Raw genomic sequence first — 14,979 nt, 5'->3', positions numbered from 1 at the left:
GCCGGGTTCAGGTGAGTCCCTGGGCGAGCGGGACGGGCGGGGGCGGTGCATCGGGCTCCAGGTTAAAATCCAGGAAAGAGGGCGCGCAGTGCGGGTTGCGCCAAGAACGAAGGCCGGCCTTCCAGGAATAGATATACCACGACTACTAATAGATACTTCTGTAGCGCTCACCACGAGCCTGGCACTGTTCTAATCGCTTAACAGGTAGTAACTCATTTAAGCGTCAAAAAATGGTCTGTATACGGGAATTCCCTGGCGGTCCAGTGGTTAGGACTCCGCACTTTCACTGCCGAGGGCCTGGGTTCAATCCCTGGTCGGGAAACTAAAATCCCGCAAACCGAGGGGCGTGGCCAAAAAAAAAAATCTATATGATTATTATCAACTCCATGTTAAAGAGGGTGAAACTGAGGCACGGAGAGGTTAAGTCACTCGCTCAAGGTCACACAGCTTGAAGGCCCCCTTTGTGCTCTTGACCCCATTTCAGTAAGAAGCTATAAAGTATTACATCAGTGCTGTCAAGGCTGTACTGGATTCCGTTTTAACTGCTACCCTAGTTAGAATTGAGAGCCCCGTTTCTTTAGCAGTTCTACTGATAGACATTGAGGTTGTGTCCTGTTTTCACTATTAGGAACAACACTGCAGTGCCAGGTTGTGCACTTGCCTCCTTGAGCACAAGTGTTAAGTGCAGAACCATAGCATATGCACATGTTTTAAAAGCTTTTTTTTTAATTACAAAGAATTTAAAACGTTGACAAAGACTGAAAGAATAATATAATGAACCCTTACATGCTCACCCACCTTCAACATTTAGCAGCTCTTGACCAGTCTTGTATCATGTGTGTCCCCATCCACCCACTCCCTTCCCTTGTTATTTTGAAGCAAAAATATATACTGTTTTACCTGTAAATATTCCAGTATGTATCTCTAACAAATACTTTTTAAAACATAGGCATAATGCCTTTATCTCATAAAAGCTTAATAGTTATTCCTTATGTCATTACATATCCAGTAAGTGCTTACATTCCAATTTTTATTATCGTATATATATGTTTAGTTAAATATATATATCATATATATATAAATGTTTAGTTGAATCAGGTTCCCCATTATGTCTACAAAATGTGTTTGACTGGTAGGTCTTGTCTATTTTTTTGTTTGTTTTTGGCTGCGTTGGGTCTTGGTTGCTACCAGCAGGCTTTCTCTAGCTGCGGCGGGCGGGGCTACTCTTTGTTGCGGTGGGTGGGCTTATTGCGGTGGCTTCTCTTGTTGTGGAGCACGGGCTCTAGACGCGCAGGCTTCACTAGTTGCGGCGCGTGGGCTCGGTAGTTGTGGCTCGCGGGCTTAGTTGCTTCACGGCATGTGGGATCTTCCCGGATCAGGGCTCGAACCTGTGTCCCCTGCATTGGCAGGCGGATTCTTAACCACTGCGCCACCAGGGAAGTCCCTCTTGTCTCTTTTAATTGGATTTCTGCTCCATTTCTTTCTTCCCATTGCATTGTATTTCCTGGGCGTGGGGGTTGTTTATCCTGTAGTTGCCCCTCAGTATGCATTTTGATAAATGCTTCCCTGTAGTGTACTTTCAAACCTTTCTCTGTTTCTACTTCCTGGGAGTTGGTAGTTCAGTCTGGAGGCTTGAACGTATTCAGGTTCAGCCTTTCTGGCAAGACCACTTAATCCTGGTGTCACTTTCTTCCATCAAGAAAGAATGTCTGGTTTCTCTTTGTGATGTTAGCAGCCACTGATGAATAGTGTCTCTATCCACTAATTCATAATTGGTGGCAAAATCACAATATTCTAATTATATCATTCCTTCTTTATTCACTCGAAGAATACTTTTATTTTGACTGCGCGGCCTGGCTTGCGGGAGTTTTCAGTTCCCTGACCAGTGATCGGACCCGGGACCTTGGCAGGGAAAGCACGGAGCCCTAACCACTGGACCGTCAGGGAATTCCCTAGAAGAATACATTTATTAAAAGAAACTTTTTCTAATCATCTATTTGGTTACCAAGTGTTATAATTCACATGGAAAAGGCAGGATAAATCCTTGATTGTTTCCTTTTATTTACCAGTTTTCAGAATAGTTAGTTGGTGACCAATCCAGTTTTTTAAAATAAGAGTAATTATGAATTCATGGATGTAAACATCCTTAAAGTGTTTCAATCCACTGCTGTCATTATCTTTACTGATGCTCAAATTTTCCCATCTTCAAGTGGGAAGTTCTTCAAGTCGGCTTCTGACATTAGACCCTCATAGTCAGGAACTTCCTTGCTTTATGGTGACAAGATGTTTCAGGCTTATGTCATATAATTCCTGCCTCAGATCTGTATTCAGCCATTTCTCCAAGGAGCCTTGGTTTCTTCCTGGGGAAACAGAATTTCAAGACCACAAATTGGATGCCAGGGGATGTTCACTGTTTCTAAGCCTTTTTAGTAGAAAGACCTAGGGCATCTATATTTTATTGATACTTCCAATTAAAATTCAGGACTATAGGGTGTTTACTTCTCTTACATTTGTATCTCCTTTTGTGTTAGTTATTTCTATTTCAAAACTTAGTAGTTTAAAACAACACATTATCTCATAGTTTTCATGTGTCAGGAATCCAGGTATGGCTCAACTGGGTCCTCTGCTTCAGAGTCTCTCAAGACTGAAATCAAGGTGTTAAACAGGGCTAGTGTCTCATCAGAAGGCTTGACTGGGGAAGGATCTGCTTCCAAGTTCACGTGGTTGTTGACAGGATTCTGTTCCTTGAGGGTTCTTGGACTGAGGGCCTTATTTACTCAGTTACTTGCTGGCTGTTGACAAGAGGGCCATGTAGGCCTCTTTAACATGGCTGCCTTTATATACTTTAAAATTTTTATTGAAGTATAGTTGATTTGTAAGGTGTTAATTTTTGCTGTACAGCAAAGTGATTCGGTTATATATATATATATATATATATATTCTTTTTCATATTCTTTTCCATTATGGTTTATCAGAGGATATTGAATATAGTTCCCTGTGCTATAAATAGGACTTTGTTTCTGGGTTGTTGTTGTTGATTGTTTTATTTTTATTTATTTATTTTTAGATTTCAGTTCCTATGGATTTTTTTTTAAATTTTTATTTTATATTGGAGTATAGTTGATTAACAATGTTGTGTTGGTTTTAGGTGTACAGCAAAGTGATTCAGTTATACATATACATGTATCTATTCTTTTTCAAATTCTTTTCCCATTTAGTTTATTACAGAGTATTGAGCAGAGTTCCTTTTGCTGTATGGTAGGTCCTTGTTGGTTATCTATTTTAAATATAACAGTGTGTACATGTATATCTCCAAACTCCCAGTCTGTCCTTCCCCCCCACCCATCCCCCCGGTAACCATAAGTTCATTCTCTAAGTCTGTGACTCTATTTCCGTTTTATAAATAAGTTCATTTGTATCAATTTTTTTTTAGATTCTGCATATCAGTGATATCATATGATGTTTGTTTTTCTCTGACTTACTTCACTTAGTATGATAATCTACAAGTCTATCCATGTTGCTGCAAATGGCATTATTTCATTCTCTTTAATGGCTGAGTAATATTCCATTGTATATATGTACCACATCTTGTTTATCCATTCATCTGTTGATGGACATTTAGGTTGTTTCCATGACCTGACTATTGTAAATAGTGCTGCAATGAACACTGGGGTGCATGTATCCTTTTGAACCATGTTTTTCTCCAGATATATGCCCAGGATTGGGATTGCAGGATCATATGATAGTTCTATTTTTAGTTGCTTAAGGAACCTCCATACTGTTCTCCACAGTAGCTGTACCAATTTACATTCCCACCAACAGCACAGGAGGGTTCCCTTTTCTCCACACCCTCTCCAGCATTTATTGTTTGTAGACTTTTTGATGATGGCCATTCTGACTGGTGTGAGGTGATGTCTCATAGTTTTTTGGGGTTTTTTTCTGGCCATGCTGTGCAGCTTGCAGGATCTTAGTTTCCCAACCAGGGATGGAACCCGGGCCCCCAGCATTGGAAGCACGGAGTCCTAACCACTGGACCACCAGGGAATTCCCTCATTGTAGTTTCTTTTTTTTTTTTTTTTTTAATATTTATTTATTTATTTGGCTATGCTGGGTCTTAATTGCGGTACATGGGATCTTTTTTAGTTGTGGCATGTGGGATCTTTAGCTGCAGCATGCAGCATGTGGGATCTAGTTCCCTGACCAGCGATCGAACCCTGGCCCCCTGCATTGGGAGCATGGAGTCCCAGACACTGGATCAAAGGGAAGTCCCTCTCATTGTAGTTTTCTGTTTATTTTGTTTTGTTTTGCCGTGCAGCCTGCAGGATCTTAGTTCCCCAACCAGGGATTGAACCTGGGCCCTCAGCAGTGACAGCGTGGAGTCCTAAACACTGGACCACCAGGGAATTCCCTCATTGTAGTTTTGATTTGCATTTCTCTAATAATTAGCGATGTTGAGCATCTTTTCACGTACCCCTTGGCCATCTGTATGTCTTCTTTGGAGAAATGTCTATTTAGGTCTTTTGCCATTTTTTGATTGGGTTGTTGTTTATTTTTTCATATTGAGGCACATGAGCTGTTTGTAAATTTTAGAGATTAATCCCTTGTCTGTCACACTGTTTGCAAATATTTTCTCCCATTCTGTGGGTTGTCATTTCATTTTGTTTATGATTTCCTTTGCTATACACAAGCTTTTGAGTTTAATTAGGTCCCATTTGTTTATTTTTGGTTTTATTTCCATTACTCTAGGAGATGGATCAAAAAAGATATTGCTTTGATTTATATGAAAGAGTGCTCTGCTTATGTTTTCCTCTAAGAGTTTTACAGTATCCAGTCTTACATTTAGGTCTTTAACCCATTTTGAGTTTATTTTTGTCTATGGTGTTTAAGAATGTTCTAATTTTATTTTTTTACATATAGCTGTCCAGTTTTCCCAGAGCCATTTATTGAAGAGACTGACTTTTCTCCATTGTATAGTCTTGCCTCCTTTGTCATAGATTAATTGACCATAGGTGCATGGGTTTATTTCTGGGCTTTCTGTCCTGTTCCAGTGATCTATATTTCTGTTTTTGTGCCAGTACCATACTGTTTTGATGACTGTAGCTTTTTAGTATAGTCTGAAGTCCAGGAGCTTGATTCCTCCAGCTCCATTTTTCTTTCTCAATATTGCTTTGGCTATTCGGGGTCTTTTGTGTCTCCATACAAATTTTAAGATTTTTTTGTTCTAGTTTTGTGAAAAATGCCATTGATAATTTGATAGGGATTGCACTGAATCTGTAGATTGCCTTGGATAGTAAAGTCATTTCGATAATACTGATTCTTCCAATCTAAGAACATGGTATATCTTTCCATCTATTTGTGTCATATTCCATTTCTTTCATCAGCGTCTTATAGTTTTCGGAGTACAGGTCTTTTGCCTCCTTAGGTAGGTTTATCCCTAGGTATTTTATTCTTTTTGATGCAATGGCAAATGGGATTGTTTCTTTAATTTGTTTCTGAACTTTCATTGTTATTGTATAGAAATGCGACAGATTTCTGTGTATTAATTTTGTATCCTGCAACTTTACTGAATTCATTGATGAGCTCTAGCAGTTTTCTGGTAGCATCCTTAGGGTTTTCCATGTATAGTATCATGTCATCTGCAAACAGTGACAGTTTTTGTTTTTTCTTTTTAATTTTATTATTATTTGGCTGCATCGGGTCTAGTTGTGGCATGTGGGATCTTTGTTGCAGCATACGGGATCTTTGTTGCAGTATGCGGGATCTATTGTTGTGGTGCATGGGCTTCTCTAGTTGCAGGGCGCAGGCTTCTCTCTGGTTGTGGTGCACAGGCTCAGTAGTTGTGGTGCATGGGCTCTCTAGTTGCAGCATGTGGGCTTCTCTCTAGTGTGGCATGCGGGCTTCAGAGCGTGCGGGCTCAGTAGTTGCAGTGTATGGGCTCACTAATTGTGGCATGTGGGCTCTACAGCACGTGAGCTTAGTTGCCCCGCAGCATGTGGGCTCTTAGTTCCCTGATCAGGGATTGAACCTGCGTCTCCTGCATTGGAAGGCGGATTCTTAACCATGGGACCACCAGGGAAGTCCCAAATAGTGACAGTTTTACTTATTCTTTTCCAAATTGGAATTCCCTTTATTTCTTTTTCTTCTCTGCCATGGCTAGGACTGCCAAAACTATGTTGCATAATAGCATTGAGAGTGGACATCCTTGTCTTTTTCCTGATCTTAAAGGAAATGCTTTCACCTTTTCACTGTTGAGTATGATGTTAGCTGTAGGTTTATCATTTATGGCCTTAATTATGTTGAGGTATGTTCACTGTATGCCCACTTTCTGGAGAGTTTTTATCATAATTGGGTGTTGAATTTTGTCAAAAGCTTTTTCTGCATCTATTGAATGATCATATAGTTTTTATTCTTCAATTTGTTGATGTGGTGTATCACACTGATTGATTTGCAGATACTGAAAAATCCTTGCATCCCTAGGATATATCCCAGTTGATCATGGCGTATGATCCATTTGAAGTATTGTTGGATTCAGTTTGCTAGTATTTTGTTGAGCAGTTTTGCATCTATGTTCATCAGTGATATTAGCCTGTAATTTTCTTTTTTTCTTTCCTTCCTTCCTTCCTTCCTTCCTTCCTTCCTTCCTTCCTTCCTTCCTTCCTTCCTTCCTTCCTTCCTTTGGTATCCTTTTCTGGTTTTGATATCAGGGTGATGGTGGCCTCATAGAATGAGTTTGGGAGTGTTCCTTCCTCTGCAATTTTTGGGAATAGTTTCAGAAGGATAGGTGTTAACTCTTCTCTAAATGTTTGATAGGATTCACCTGTGAAGACATCTGGTCCTGGACTTTTGTTTGTTAGGAGTTTTTTTTTTTAATTTATTTTTGGCTGCATTGGATCTTCGTTGTTGTGCATGGGCTTTCTCTAGTTGCAGTGAGCAGGGCTACTCTTCCTTGCAGTGCACAGGCTTCTAGTTTCAGTGGCTTCTCTTGTTGTGGAGCATGGGGTCTAGGTGCGCAGGCTTCAGTAGTTGTAGCATGTGGGCTCAGCAGTTGTGGCTCGTGGGCTCTAGAGTGCAGGCTCAGTAGTTGTGGTGCATGGGTTTAGTTGCTCCACGGCCTGTGGGATCTTCCTGGACCAGGGCTCGAACCTGTGTCCCCTGCATTGGCAGGTGGAACCCCAACCACTGCACCACCAGGGAAACCCCTGTTAGGAGTTTTTAAATCATATTTTCAACTTCAGTACTTGTGATTTGTCTGTTCATATTTTCTATTTCTTCTCTTCATATTTTCTGTTTTTTCCTGGTTCAGTCTTGGGAGATTGTACCTTTCTAAAAAATTGTTCATTTCTTCTACGTTTTCCATTTTATCAGCATACAGTTGCTTGTAGTAGTCTCTCGTGATCCTTTGTATTCCTCTGGTGTCCGTTGTTGTAACTTCTCCTTTTTCATTTCTAATTTTATTGATTTGAGCCCTCTCTCTCTTTTTCTTGTTGAGTCTGGATAAAGGTTTATCCATTTTGTTTATCTTTTCAAAGAACCAGCTTTTAGTTTCATTGATCTTTTGTGTTGTTTTCTTCATCTCTATTTCATTTATTTCTGCTCTAAGCTTTATGGTTTCTTTCCTTCTACTAACTTTGGGTTTTGTTTGTTGTTCTTTCTCTAGTTCCTTTAGGTGTAAGTTTAGGGTATTTATTTGAGATTTGTCTTGTTTCTTGAGGTAAGATTGTATTGCTATATATTTCCCTTTTAGAACTGCTTTTGCTGCATCCAGAAGGTTTTGGATCATCATGCTTTCATTTTCATTTGTCTCTAGGTATGTTTTTATTTCCTCTTTGATTTCTTCAGTGATCTATTGGTTGGTTAGTAACATATTGTTTAGCCCCCACATGTTTGTGTTTTTTAGTTATTTTCCTATAGTTGATTTCTAGTCTCATTACATTGTGGTCAGAAAAGTTGCTTGATATGATTTCAATTTTCTTAAATTTACTGAGGCTCTCTTTGTGGCCCAGCATGTGATCAATCCTGGAGAATGTTTAGGTGCACTTGAGAAGAACGTGTATTCTGCTGCTTTTGGATGGAATGCTCTATAAATATCAATTAAGTCCATCTGATCTAATGTGTTATTTAACGCCTGTGTTTCCTTATTGATTTTCTGTCTGGATGATCTGTCCATGATGAAAGTGGGGTGTTAAACTCCCCACTGTTATTGTGTTTCTGTCTATTTCTCCTTTTATGGCAGTTGGTATTTGCCTTATATATTGAGGTGCTCCTATGTTGGCTGCATATATATTTACAATTGTTACATCTTCTTCTTGGATTGCTCCCTTGATCATTATGTAGTGTCCTTCTTTGTCTCTTGTAACAGTCTTTATTTTAAAGTCTATTTTGGGGACTTCCCTGGAGGTCCAATGGTTAAAACTCCACACTTCCATTGCAGGGGTCATGGGTTTAATCCCTGGTTGGGCATCTAAGATCCCGCATGCTGCATGGTGCGGCCAAAAAAAAAAGTCTGTTTTGTCTGATATGAGTATTGTTACTCCAGCTTTCTTTTGATTTCCATTTGTATGGAATTCCTTTTTCCATCTGCCCACTTTCAGTCTGTATGTGTCGCTAGATATGAAGTGGGTCTCTTATAGAGAACATATATATGGGTCTTGTTTTTTTAATCCATTCAGTGAGTCTGTTTCTTTTGGTTGGAGCATTTAATCCGCTTGCATTTAAGGTAATTATCAATATGTATGTTCGTATGGCCATTTTGGATTTGCTTTTATAGGTGTTTTTTTTTTCCCTTCCTCTTTTGTTCTCTTCTCTTGTGATTTGATGACTAACTTTAGTGTTGTGTTTGGATTCCTTTTTCTTTTTTGTGTGTGTATCTATAGTAGATTTTTGTTCATGGTTACAATGAGGTTTTGGTATAGCAGACTATATATAAACAAGATTGTTTTAAGTTGCTGGTCTTTTAATTTCAAATGCATTTCTAATATCCTGCATTTGTGCTCTCCTCTTCTCACAGATGCTGGTTTTGATGTCATATTTGTGTGCAGATGATTTCCACCTTTACTGTATGTTTGCCTTTACCAGTGAGCTTTTCTATTCATAATTTTCTTGTTTCTAGTGGTGGCCCTTTCTTTTCTGCCTAGAGAAGTTCCTTTAGCTTTTGCTGCAAACCTGGTCTGGTGGTGCTGAATTCTCTTAGCTTTTGCTTGTCTGTAAATCTTTTGATTTCTCTGTCAAATCTGAATTAGAGCCTTGCTGGGTACAGTATTCTTGGTTGTAGGTTCTTCTTCCCTTTCATCACTTTAAATATATTGTGCCATTCCCTTCTGGCCTGCAGAGATACTGCTGAGAAATCAGCTGATAACCTTATGGGAGTTCCCTTGTATGTTATTTGTTGCTTTTCCCTCATTGCTTTTAATTTTTTTTCTTTGTCTTTAATTTTTGTCAATTTGATTACTATGTGTCTCAGCATGTTCCTCCTTGGGTTTATCCTGCCTAGGACTCTCTGCACTTCCTGGACTTGGGTGACTGTTTCCTTTTCCATGTTGAGGAAGTTTTCAGCTATTATCTCTTCAAATATTTTCTCAGATCCTTTCTCTCTCTCTTCTCCCTCTGGGACCCCTGTAATGTGAATGTTGGCACATTTAATGTTGTCCCAGAGTTCTCTCATACTGTTCTTATTTCTTTTCATTCTTTTTTCTTTATTCTGTTCCATGGAAGTGATTTCCACCATTGTCTTCCAGCTCACTTATCTGTTCTTCTGCCTCAGTTGTCCTGCTATTGATTCCTTCTAGTGTATTTTTCATTTCAGTTATTGTACTGTTCACCTCTGTTTGTTCATTCTTTAGTTCTTATAGGTCTTTGTTAAACATTTCTTGTATCCTCTTGATCTGTGCCTCCATTCTGTTTTGAGATCTTGGATCATCTTTACTCTCATTATTCTGAATTCTTTTTCAGGTAGATTGCCTATCTCCAATTCACTTAGTTTTTCTTCTTGGGTTTTTATCTTGGTCCTTCATCTGGGACATATTCCTCTGCCATCTCTTTTTGTCTAACTTTCTGTGATTGTGATTTCCATTCTGCAGGATTGTAGTTCTTCTTGCTTCTGCTCTCTGCTCCCTGGTGGATGAGGCTGTCTAAGAGGCTTGTGCAGGCTTCCTGGTGGGAGGGACTGGTTCCTGCCCACTGGTATGTGGAGCTGGGTCTTGTACCTCTGGTGGGCAGGGCCCTGCCAGGGAGTGTGTTTATCAGGAATCTGTGTGCTCAGGAAGACTTTAAGCAGCCCGTCTACTGATGGGTGGGGTTGTGTTCTCGCCCTGTTGGTTGTCTGGCCTGAGGCATCCCATCACTGGAGCCTACAGGCTGTTGGGTGGGGCCACATCTTGGTGAGAAGATGGTGCCCTCCAGGTGGGCTCATACCAATGAGTACTCCCTAGAACTGCTGCCACCAGTGTCCCTGTCCCTGCAGTGAGCCACAGCTACCCCCTGCCTCTTCAGGAGACCCTCCAATACTAGTAGGTTAAGTCTGGCCCAGTCTTTTATGAGGTCACCGCTTTTTCCCCTGGATCCTGGTGCACACAAGACCCTGTGTGTGCCCTCTAAGAGTGGACTTTCTGTTTCCCCCAGTCCTGTGGAATTCCTGTGATCAAACCCCACTGGCTTTCAAAGCCAGATTCTCTGGGGGTTCCTCCTCCCATTGCCAGACCCCCAGGCTGGGGAGCCTGACGTGAGGCTCAGAGGTTTCACTCCTGTGGGAGAACTTCTGTGGTATAATTAGTTTCCAGTTTGTGGGTCGCCTACCCGGCATGCATGGGACTTGATTTTATCATGATTGTACCCCTCCTACCGTCTTGTTGTGGCTTCTTCTTTATCTTTGGACGTAGGGTATCTTTTTTGTAGGTTCCAGCATTTTTTTGTTGATGGTTGTTCAGTAGTTGTAATTTTGGTGTTTATGTAAGAGGTAAGCTCACGTCCTTCTACTCTGCCGTCTTGTCTCCCAATCAAGATTAGGTTTTCCCCACAACTGAGTTGCAGGGTTTTGAGGACATTGTTGTTTATCTGTTCTATACATAATAGTCTGCATCTGCTAATCCCAAACTCCCAATCCTTCCCTCCATCCCTCCTCCCGCAACCACAAGTCTGTTCTGTATATCTGTGTGTCTGTTTCTGTTTTGTAGATACGTTCATTTGTGTTGTATTTTAGATTCCATATATAAGTGATATCATATGGTATTTGTCTTTCTCTTTCTGACTTACTACACTTAGTATGATAATTTCTAGGTCCATGTTGCTGCAAATGGCATTATTTCATTTTTATGGCTGAGTAACATTCCATTGTATATATATACCATATCGTCTTCATCCATTCATCTGTTGATGGACATTTAGGTTATTTCGATGTCTTGGCTATTGTAAATAGTGCTGCTGTGAACATTGGGTACATGTATCTTTTTGAATTATAGTTTTGTCTGGATATATGCCCAGGAGTGGGATTGCTGGATCATATGGCAACTCTAGTTTTTTGAGGAACCTCCATACTGTTTTCCATAGTGGCTGCTCCAATTTACATTCCCACTAACAGTGTAGGAAGGTTCCCTTTTCTCCACACCCTCTCCAACATTTGTTATTTGTAGACTTTTTAACGATGGCCATTCTGACTGGTGTGAGGTGGTACCTCATTGTAGTTTTGATTTGTATTTCTCTGGTAATTAGTGATGATGAGCATTTTTTCATGTGCCTTTTGACTATCTGTATTCTTTGGAGATATGTCTATTCAGATCTTTGGCCCATTTTTTGATTGGGTTGTTTGGGTTTTTGTTGTGGTTGTGTTATTCAGTTGTATGAGCTGTTTGTATATTTTGGAAATTAAGCCCTTATCGGTCACATCATTTGCAAATATTTTTCTCCCAGTCCATAAGTTGTCATTTCGTTTTGTTTAAAACATGATTGCTTGCTTCATGTAAATCCCCAGAGGAGAGCATCAGCTATCAAGCAAAAATCACAGTTTTAAAAAAAAATTTTTAGCCTATTCACAGAGGTTACATCCCCTCAACATTACTGTATTCTATTGGTTAGAAGCAAGCTATTTAAAGGGGGTGAGGGATTATATAAGGCTTTGAATACTGGGAACTGCGATCATTGGAGGACATCTTACAGCCTGCCTACCACACTTTTCTCCCATGTCAAGAATTCTAGTTACCAAGGACAGTGGGATGATAAAATTAAAATATCACATCAGGCTTCCCTGGTGGCGCAGTGGTTGAGAGTCCGCGTGCCGATGCAGGGGACACGGGCTCATGCCCTGGTCTGGGAAGATCCCACATGCCGTGGAGCGGCTGGGCCTGTGAGCCGTGGCCACTGAGCCTGCGCGTCCGGAGCCTGTGCTCCGCAACAGGAGAGGCCACAACAGTGAGAGGCCCGCATACCGCAAAAAAAAAAAAAAAAAAAAGACATCATTTATGCATTTAAAATTTTAATAGATACTAAAGTAACTCCAGATTGGCTTTGCCAGTTTACATCCCATATCCCATATCCTTGCCAATATTAATCAAACTTTTAAATAGTTGCCAATCTCTTAGGTGTGTAATGGTGTGTTGTTTTTATTTTTAATCTCCAAATACTAATAGAATTATGATCTTTTTATATGCTTATTTGCCATTTGCATTTCTTCCTTTGTGAATTCCTTATTCATATCCTTTGTCCAGCTTCTTTTTGGGCTTTTTAACTTTTCCTTATTGATTGGCAGAAATTCTTTATAGTCTGTATATTAATCCCTTAATTAATATGGATTAGTTAATCCATATTAATATGTGTGTATACACACACACACACATGTCATTAAAAAAATAGGACTACCTCTGAAGCCAAGATGCTAAATTGGAGTCCTGCTGAATCCCATGCTCCAGGCAGAGTGAACCTGCTACTGAATTATCTGGACTATCTGGAGAAGCAAGAGAAGTCCCAGTTGTGGCCATGCCAGTTCCCTCCAGAACAAAAAAGGGCTACAGGAACCAAGGTGGAGAAAAACAGCTTCACATAGAATCAGGAATCTAGCCTGCTAGGAAAGAGTCCTTTACACCAGGAAATCTGCAGATAGCACTTCTGCTACCAGGATTTCCTTGGGCCTTGGCTCTGAGCCATCTCTGCGAGATCTGGAAGTAACAAAGACCCAACCCCTCCCTCTTCCCAGTAGCAGTGACTTCACCAAGATATGTTTATGTCCTCACATGTAAATTTTGGAGGGAGGCAATTTCCAGGGCTCTATTCCAGCCTTTACGGAACCAGGTTCCTTCTAGCTTATTACTCCATCACTTCCTGAGCAGGTACTGGTGTGTATAGAGCACCTGGGCCAGTTCTGCTCTAGTCTTCCCTGTGCTATACAGTAGGACCTTGTTGTTTACCTACTTTATATACAGTAGTGTGTATCTGCTAATCCCAAACTCCTAATTTACCCCTCCCCCACCCTCTCCCCTTTGGTAACCATAAGTTTTCTATGTCTATGTTTCTGTTCTGTAAATAAGTTTATTTGTAGCCTATTTCAGATTCCACTTATAAGTGATATCATATTTGTCTTTTTCTGTGTGACTTACTTCACTTAGTATGATAATCTCTAGGTCCATCCATGTTGCTGCAAATGGCATTATTTCATTCTTTTTTATGGCTGAGTAGTATTTCATTGTATATATGTACCACATCTTCTTCGCCATTCATCTGTCAATAGACATTTAGGTTGCTTCTGTGTCTTGGCTATTATAAATAGTGCTGCTATGAATACTGGGGTGCATGTATCTTTTCGAATTAGTTTTTTCTCCAGATATATCCCCAGGAGTGGGATTGCTAGATCATATGGTAGCTATATTTTTAGTTTTTCTAAGGAATCTCCATACTGTTCTCCACAGTGGCTGCACCAATTTACATTCCCACCAACAGTGCAGGAGGGTTCCCTTTTCCCCACATCCTCTCCAACATTTGTTATTTGTAGACTTTTTAATGATGGCCATTCTGACTGGTGTGAGGTGATACCTCATTGTAGTTTTGATTTGCATTTCTCTAATAATTAGCAATGTTGAGCATCTTTTCATTGTAGTTTTGATTTGCATTTCTCTAATAATTAGTAATGTTGAGCATCTTTTCATGTGCCTTTTGGCCATCTGTATGTCGTCTTTGGAGAAATGTCTATTTAGGTCTTCTCATTTTTTGATTGGGTTTTTTGTTGTTGTTATTGATTTGTATGAGCTGTTTGTCTATTTTGGAAATTAAGCCCTTGTCACATTGTTTGCAAATATTTTCTCCCTGTCCATAAGTTGTCTTTTTGCCTTATTGTTCCCTTTGCTGTGCAAAAGCTTGTAAGTTTGATTAGGTCCCATTTGTTTATTTTTGCTTTTATTTCTATTGCCTTGGGAAACTGACCTAAGAAAACATGGCTACGATTTACGTCAGAGAATGTTCTGCCTAGGTCCTCTTCTAGAAGTTTTATGGTGTCATGCCTTATATTTAAGTCTTTAAGCCATTTTATTTTTGTGTATGGTGTGAGGGTGTGTTCTAACTTCATTGATTTACATGCAGTTGTCCAACTCTTCCATCACCACTTGCTGGAGAGTGTCTTTTCTCCATTGTATATTCTTGCCTCCTTTGTCGAAGATTAACTGACCGTAGGTGTAGGTTTATTTCTGGACTCTCTGTTCTGTTCCATTGATGCATGTGTCTGCTTTTGCGCCAGTATGACACTGTTTTGATTACTGTAGCTTTGTAGTATTGTCTGAAGTCTGGGAGGGTTATGCCTCCAACTTTGTTTTTTTTCCTCAGCATTGCTTTGGTAATTCTGGGTCTTTTATGATTCCATATAAATTTTAGGTTTATTTATTCTAGTTCTGTGAAAAGTGTTAATGGGTAATTTGATAGGGATGGCATTAAATTCTGCCTGCATTTTAAAATGGCATTCCCGGGGCTTCCCTCGTGGTGCAGTGGTTAAGAATCCACCTGCCAGTG

Source organism: Pseudorca crassidens, chromosome 10 (assembly GCF_039906515.1).
Source record: "Pseudorca crassidens isolate mPseCra1 chromosome 10, mPseCra1.hap1, whole genome shotgun sequence".
NCBI lineage: Eukaryota > Metazoa > Chordata > Mammalia > Artiodactyla > Delphinidae > Pseudorca > Pseudorca crassidens.
The sequence above is the reverse complement of the archived record's forward strand: the minus strand, read 5'-3'. Positions refer to the sequence as shown.